We start from the raw sequence: 7304 nt of genomic DNA on the forward strand, positions 1-7304 counted from the left end.
GCACGACTCTGAAAATTCTAAAAGAGGCAGAGGCCCAATCGTACGCCCTGGTGAACGTCTTGGGTGCCATGACGTACCCACTCTGCAGCACAGGAATCAATGTCCAAGTTGTTATGTATTAGCAGAGGCCCAATCGTACGCCCTGGTGAACGTCTTGGGTGCCATGACGTACCCACTCTGCAGCACAGGAATCAATGTCCAAGTTGTTATGTATTAATTTCGATGAAAGACCATAATTAATCTCTCAAAATAGACCATAAACGACCACGATGCAGGCCTTACTGATTTCCCTCGGTGCAAGGTTCCCTACGAGTTACGACACATCAAATAATGAAACTTCCTGGCAGATTAAAACTGTGTGCGGGACCGAGACTCGAACTCGGGACTTTTGCCTTTCGCAGGCAAATGCTCTACCAACTGAGCTACCCAAGCACGACTCACGACCCGTCTTCACAACTTTAATTCCGCCAGTACCTCGTCTCCTACCTTCCAAACTTCACAGAAGCTCTCCTGCATACCTTTCTTCCAGGAGTGCTAGTTCTGCGAGGTATCGATAATAGTACTGCTGTACCGTCTTTGGTGTGAACGCTATATTTCCGTGTGTGGTGTGTGTGTGTGGGGGGCAGTCGGTCGGTTGGGACAGAACAGCGAGGAATTTTTCGCGGCACCAGGTCAGGCTGGGGCCACTGACGGCGTGCATGCGCGATCGGATTTGTGAGTCGCAAGGTGCCAGAGCTACAAAGTTCGTCGCCTACCGAACCTGGACACTGAAGATGACTGATCAGTTAAACTGTTATGAAACCTCAAATGCCGTGACATCACCTCGTGCCGGCTGCGGTGGTCGAGCGGTTCTAAGCGCTTCAGTCCGGAACCGCGTGACTGCTACGGTCGCAGGTTCGAAATCTGCCTCGGGCATGGATGTGTGTTATGTCTTTAGGTTAGTTAGGTTTAAGAAGTTCTAAGTTCTAGGGGACTGATGACCTCAGATGTTGAGTTCCATAGTGCTCAGAGCCATTTGAACATCTCTTCGTTCATTGCCGGTTGTTGCTTCTGGGCGGTTCACACAAGCAGCAGCTTATAGTGTGTTGGAGTGGGCGAAATTTTGCAGCCGTCTTCCCGTATGGTGTTTAACTATTGAACTGGTTGATACTTATTAGTGAAGTGCATCAGCAGTATCTTCTGCCTTGTGGCCATTAACGTTCAAGTTACCTGCCGTGGTCGTTAGCGTCGTTTTCTGGCAGTATGTTTTTCTTCGCCGTGCTGGTGCTGTCCGGCACGGCATGTAGTTCGACAGCCTTTGGTGTTGTTCATACTTTCGAGTGCTTATTGTGTCTTGACCGTATTTAGGCGCCAATTTTCAAGACATAGTGCTTCTGGTATCCTCGTTCTCGCTGATTTTTCCGTAGTCTTGCTGTTGGTCGGGCGGAAGGGAATTGATTAGGTTGTTGGTAGGTCCTTCAGCCGTCCCTGGGTCGGGTTGCCATCCGATTATTTAGAATTATTCTTGGCTGCGTGTGTCACCTAAACTTACGTTAGAGTTACCTCCTCAGGCCGACCATTGTAACACTTCTGAGCACCACTGTTCTGTTGTTTTAGATTGTAATTTTGTTTTAGTCTCAAGTACTGTGTGAGGCCTCCAGCCGTCTATTAATTTAGTTTGTTTTAATGTTAAGATAAGGCCTTGAGCTGTCCTAAATAAAAACTTTGAAGATTCTTGCTTAAACTAATATATTTTTTTAAAAGGGATTTCGCCCATAGGAAATCCTTATTATTATCCAAGCCTAAAGCCTTCAGTTGTTCTATGTTCAGTATGTGGCCTTCAGCTGAAATTTCCGTGAAATATTTTAAGGTAAGGCCTTCAGCCGACTTAAATTAAAATTTGAGAGGTCACTTGTTTTAAAATCTTTTTTCACATTTTCTTCTTTATCTGAAAGTCTTGTTATCCAGGCCTTAAGCTCTCAGTTCTTCCATCGACTTTCAGTCGAGTTTTTACGTAAAATTTTGTAACTAGGCCTTTCAGCTGTGTGTATTCCTTAAGGCAATCTTAATAACCTGTGTTCTGGCCTTCAGTCGTATTGTTTTTGAATGATTTTAGCGGCATGTGTGATTAAGTGTCTTAGGAAAATAAAGTTTGTACTTTTGGTGCAACTGACAGTAACTGATTTTGGCCCCTTTCCACAACTATAACCTGATCTCCGCTGTGCTACGAAACCAGACTTCAAATGGATGTGTATTGTAATTGTATTGATGACACATAGGAAATGGGCAGCAATTTTTGGGCTGTGATGAGGCCAGTCTCTCACGATAGCAGGAGATGAAGGGACAACCCGCCACTGAGAATTGCAGATATAGTCCAGGCCCATGGCTGGCGGCTTTCTGTTTTGATGTCAGGTCCCACGGGCAAGAGCGACGGACGCTCCCTATTTTCACAAGGACTGTAGGCAGTTTTCCCCGCAAAAGCCTTATGTTTTTGGCAGGAATGCGCTAGCTCGACACCACAGGTATTCTATTGTTTGAGACGTTTCGGAGAAATAGTTGCCGAGCTACACGGAATAGACGATAGAATGGGGCCACATGTCACATTCAAGTTAACATATTACGTTTCCAACCGTCGAAAGGAATTTTCCGGCACAAAATCCTGGCGGAGGTTATTATAGACTGATCGAATGTTATGTTAGCACACGTTTGCACTCACCGTCGGGAAATGGCGGGAAGATATGTTACTGGCGCTTACGTTGACGTAGTAGTGGGAGTCCAGAAGAGTTTGTTTTAATGCCATAATGGCGAAAACTTTGTTGATCGGCGACGATCGTCCGAGTTCTGGAACAGCGGAGCGGTAGGTCTCTGGACGCGGTGAAGAGGACAAATTTGAGGAGAGTCGGCTCCTACTTTACCGACACTGCTGCAGAGTAATTTGATTCCCAGCTTCACCTGTCAGGCCACGCGGACAAGTGCTTGGTTTCGTTCGCACTCGATAGGTCTCCAAGGCGGAGCCCATATCCGTGCGGCTGCCGATCACGAGTAGCATTCGTCATCAGTTCGCAGCTTTGCACCATATTACCGGTAATACACTCCTGGAAATGAAAAAAAGAACACATTGACACCGGTGTGTCAGACCCACCATACTTGCTCCGGACACTGCGAGAGGGCTGTACAAGCAATGATCACACGCACGCCACAGCGGACACACCAGGAACCGCGGTGTTGGCCGTCGAATGGCGCTAGCTGCGCAGCATTTGTGCACCGCCGCCGTCAGTGTCAGCCAGTTTGCCGTGGCATACGGAGCTCCATCGCAGTCTTTAACACTGGTAGCATGCCGTGACAGCGTGGACGTGAACCGTATGTGCAGTTGACGGACTTTGAGCGAGGGCGCACAGTGGGCATGCGGGAGGCCGGGTGGACGTACCGCCGAATTGCTCAACACGTGGGGCGTGAGGTCTCCACAGTACATCGATGTTGTCGCCAGTGGTCGGCGGAAGGTGCACGTGCCCGTCGACCTGGGACCGGACCGCAGCGACGCACGGATGCACGCCAAGACCGTAGGATCCTACGCAGTGCCGTAGGGGACCGCACCGCCACTTCCCAGCAAATTAGGGACACTGTTGCTCCTGGGGTATCGGCGAGGACCATTCGCAACCGTCTCCATGAAGCTGGGCTACGGTCCCGCACACCGTTAGGCCGTCTTCCGCTCACGCCCCAACATCGTGCAGCCCGCCTCCAGTGGTGTCGCGACAGGCGTGAATGGAGGGACGAATGGAGACGTGTCGTCTTCAGCGATGAGAGTCGCTTCTGCCTTGGTGCCAATGATGGTCGTATGCGTGTTTGGCGCCGTGCAGGTGAGCGCCACAATCAGGACTGCATACGACCGAGGCACACAGGTCCAACACCCGGCATCATGGTGTGGGGAGCGATCTCCTACACTAGCTGTACACCACTGGTGATCGTCGAGGGGACACTGAATAGTGCACGGTACATCCAAACCGTCATCGAACCCATCGTTCTACCATTTCTAGACCGGCAAGGGAACTTGCTGTTCCAACAGGACAATGCACGTCCGCATGTATCCCGTGCCACCCAACGTGCTCTAGAAGGTGTAAGTCAACTACCCTGGCCAGCAAGATCTCCGGATCTGTCCCCCATTGAGCATGTTTGGGACTGGATGAAGCGTCGTCTCACGCAGTCTGCACGTCCAGCACGAACGCTGGTCCAACTGAGGCGCCAGGTGGAAATGGCATGGCAAGCCGTTCCACAGGACTACATCCAGCATCTCTACGATCGTCTCCATGGGAGAAAGGTTGCTGCATTGCTGCGAAAGGTGGATATACACTGTACTAGTGCCGACATTGTGCATGCTCTGTTGCCTGTGTGTATGTGCCTGTGGTTCTGTCAGTGTGATCATGTGATGTATCTGACCCCAGGAATGTGTCAATAAAGTTTCCCCTTCCTGGGACAATGAATTCACGGTGTTCTTATTTCAATTTCCAGGAGTGTATATGCAGCTCCAGCCTGTAGGATTTCAGTTGGTTTTTCAGTCCCCCAAAATTCTAATTGAGGTTTCCCAGGGGTGGCATCTGTACATCCACTTTGCCCACTTATCTAATATCGTGGTACTGCATACAATTACCCTTTTGTTTATCGCCATTATACATTTCACCTCTTGTTTGCTTCCCCTTTTCACAGCAGAGAAGCACACTAAATTCCATGCAGCATAGTCTGCACTAGGTTCTTGCCTGAACCTCTACCAAATGAGGGCTATTTACTTATTTGATTTACACCAACACACATGATTGTTCCTTGTACAAATCAGTGATTAATTTCATGTTCCATTTAAAGAAAATAAATGTAGCTGTAAATTTATAGGTCGACGTTTATCTGTTAAGCAGTTACACTCACCAGGATATTTTGCCATCATCATTTTTGAAGGGGAATTTTGATCAATTAATTTAAGCAACAAATTATGTGCGTGGCTAACCACCCCACACAGAATTTACATCAGGGCCATTATAGACTGCGTTGTACACTTTGTACAGATTTAATACAAACCTATTTTGGTGTGATTTGCGTATTATAATGATTCTGCCCCTAACTTGCATATCAGTTAAAGATCTCAAAATTGTAAACACGCGGGTATTTTCCAGAATGTACGGCTGTAAGAAGACCTGCCTCAGAATGGCTACGTGGCACTACTGACAGGGAAGACCATCATGGACGGCGTACTGCGCTGGCGTTCCGTTCTGCATCTGCAGCAGCAGTCTGAGCAGCAGCTGGCACCACAGAGATATAGTGAACTGTTAGAGATCGGTTACTTCAAGGACAGCTCCGAGCCAGACGCCCTGTTGCGTACATTTCACCAGCCATAAACCACCGTCGTTTTTGACTTCAGTGGTGTCAAACGAGAACTCAGTGATGTGCAGGGTGGAGGACTGTTGTGTTTTCTGATGAAAGCTGATTCTGCTTCGGTGCCAATGTTGGCTGTGTGTTGCTAAGAAAGAGGCCACTTAAGGGCTTGTAGCCATCATGTCTGCGTTACAGACATAGTTGACTTACATCTAGACTTACGGGCTGGGTAGCGATGACGCCAGGTGCACTCTCGCGCTTATCCCACACACTGCAAATCTGTAAGTCAATCTGATGATCCGACCTGTTGTCTGCCATCCATGAACAGCTTTCCAGATAGGATAACGCTCGACCACATACCGTTGTTGTAGCCTAACATACTCAAGTTGGCCTGCTCGATCAGCAGATCTGTCTCTAGTGGAGCAGATTTGGGACGTCACCGGACGACAACTCCACTGTCATCCACAAACAGCATTAACTGTCCCTGTGTTGATCTGCCAAGTGTAACAGGCATGGAAATCCAGACCACAAACTAACTTTGGGCACCTGTAAAACAACGCAGGCACTTTTGCATGCACCCATGCAACATTCTGGGTTTGCACAGGGTATTTATGTACCAGAATTTACCCGCCAGGATAGCCGAGAGCGCTAACGCGCTGCTTCCTGGACTCGGGTAGGTGCAGTGGCCCCGGATCGAATCCGCCTGGCGGATTAACGACAGCGACTGGTGTGCCGGCTAGCCTGGATCTGGTTTTTAGGCGGTTTTCCACATCCTATTAAGTGAATACCGGGCTGGTCCCCACGTCCCGCCTCAGTTACACGATTTGCAGACATTTGAAACTCATTCACACCATTTCATGATTTACACTAGACTCAGACAGCTCGGGTACACTAATTCCGTCCTGGGGGGTATGGGGTGGTGGCAGGAAGGGCATCCGGCCACCCCTTCAAATTCACCATGCCAAATCCGTACTTAACTCTGCCGACCCTGCGCACAATGCGGGGTAAAGACAGTAGCCAAAGAAAGAATTCATGTACCAGAATTTCATATATTCAATGGCTTATCTCACATTCACATTAACCTTTGATCTTGAAATGCTAATCAGTTCAGTGTGTTATTTAGACAAATTTATTTCCGAAATTTCATTACTCTAAATTAAATATTTTTTGGTGTTGTTATTTTTTTCCGTCAGTGTACAAGGAATGGGCTGACATTTGACGGTATACTCCAAAATTAACTCGCATACAGACGCACTGTACGACAAATATGTTAGAGCTGTAATGCGTTAGAAGTAACAGCCAACCAATTGCAAAATACGTGTTTAGTAAACCTTGACCACGGTTTTCGACGGTTTTAAAACCGTCTTCTTCAGAATATGTAGGACCTATGAGTAATATTATGACACTGTGTAAGGAATAAAAACAGTAATATTACAATAAGCAAAATTACAGAAAATAGCACAAATTTTTTCCTTATAGATGCGTACTCACGTAAAATCACGTTATCTGTAGTCAATGTGGGAGTCGTTGACTCTGTCTAGCACCTGTCGTCCACTTAATTACCATTGAAATACATTATATAAAAGTAGTAGCCGTCTACTGTATGGCTTTCTCTTAAAACTTTTAATTTGCTTTTAAAATATTACATATTTGATGCAGGGTACAGAAACACATAGTACGCCCCTTTAAAGTTTTGTACAAAACTGACGTTTAAATATAAAAAGGGGCACCATATCCTAAAGATGGGCGACATGTCCCTTTCAGAAGTAGTGACATGCGCCGACTGGCTGAAGAGTAGAGACACTAGCCTTAAGTTACCTCTGGTACGTGGCGCTCCTGCACCTCCCATATGAGCGTAACTGCAATGAGCAGGGTGAGAGGTTTTACTAGTACATGTTATTAAAAGAAGCTTAGTAACTAAATAGTAACAAAGAGGAAGAGGAGAGGGGGGGGGGTAAAAAGAGTGT

General features: G+C 47.3%; 1 non-coding gene across 1 annotated transcript; it reads right to left on the reverse strand.

The window, feature by feature from the left end:
- Positions 1 to 357: 357 nt before the first annotated feature.
- Trnar-gcg (transfer RNA arginine (anticodon GCG)) lies at positions 358 to 434 on the reverse strand. Its single transcript has one exon. It is a non-coding gene; the product is annotated as a tRNA-Arg (tRNA).
- Positions 435 to 7304: the final 6870 nt, after the last annotated feature.

This window comes from Schistocerca cancellata, chromosome 8 (assembly GCF_023864275.1).
Source record: "Schistocerca cancellata isolate TAMUIC-IGC-003103 chromosome 8, iqSchCanc2.1, whole genome shotgun sequence".
Classification (NCBI taxonomy): Eukaryota; Metazoa; Arthropoda; class Insecta; order Orthoptera; family Acrididae; genus Schistocerca; species Schistocerca cancellata.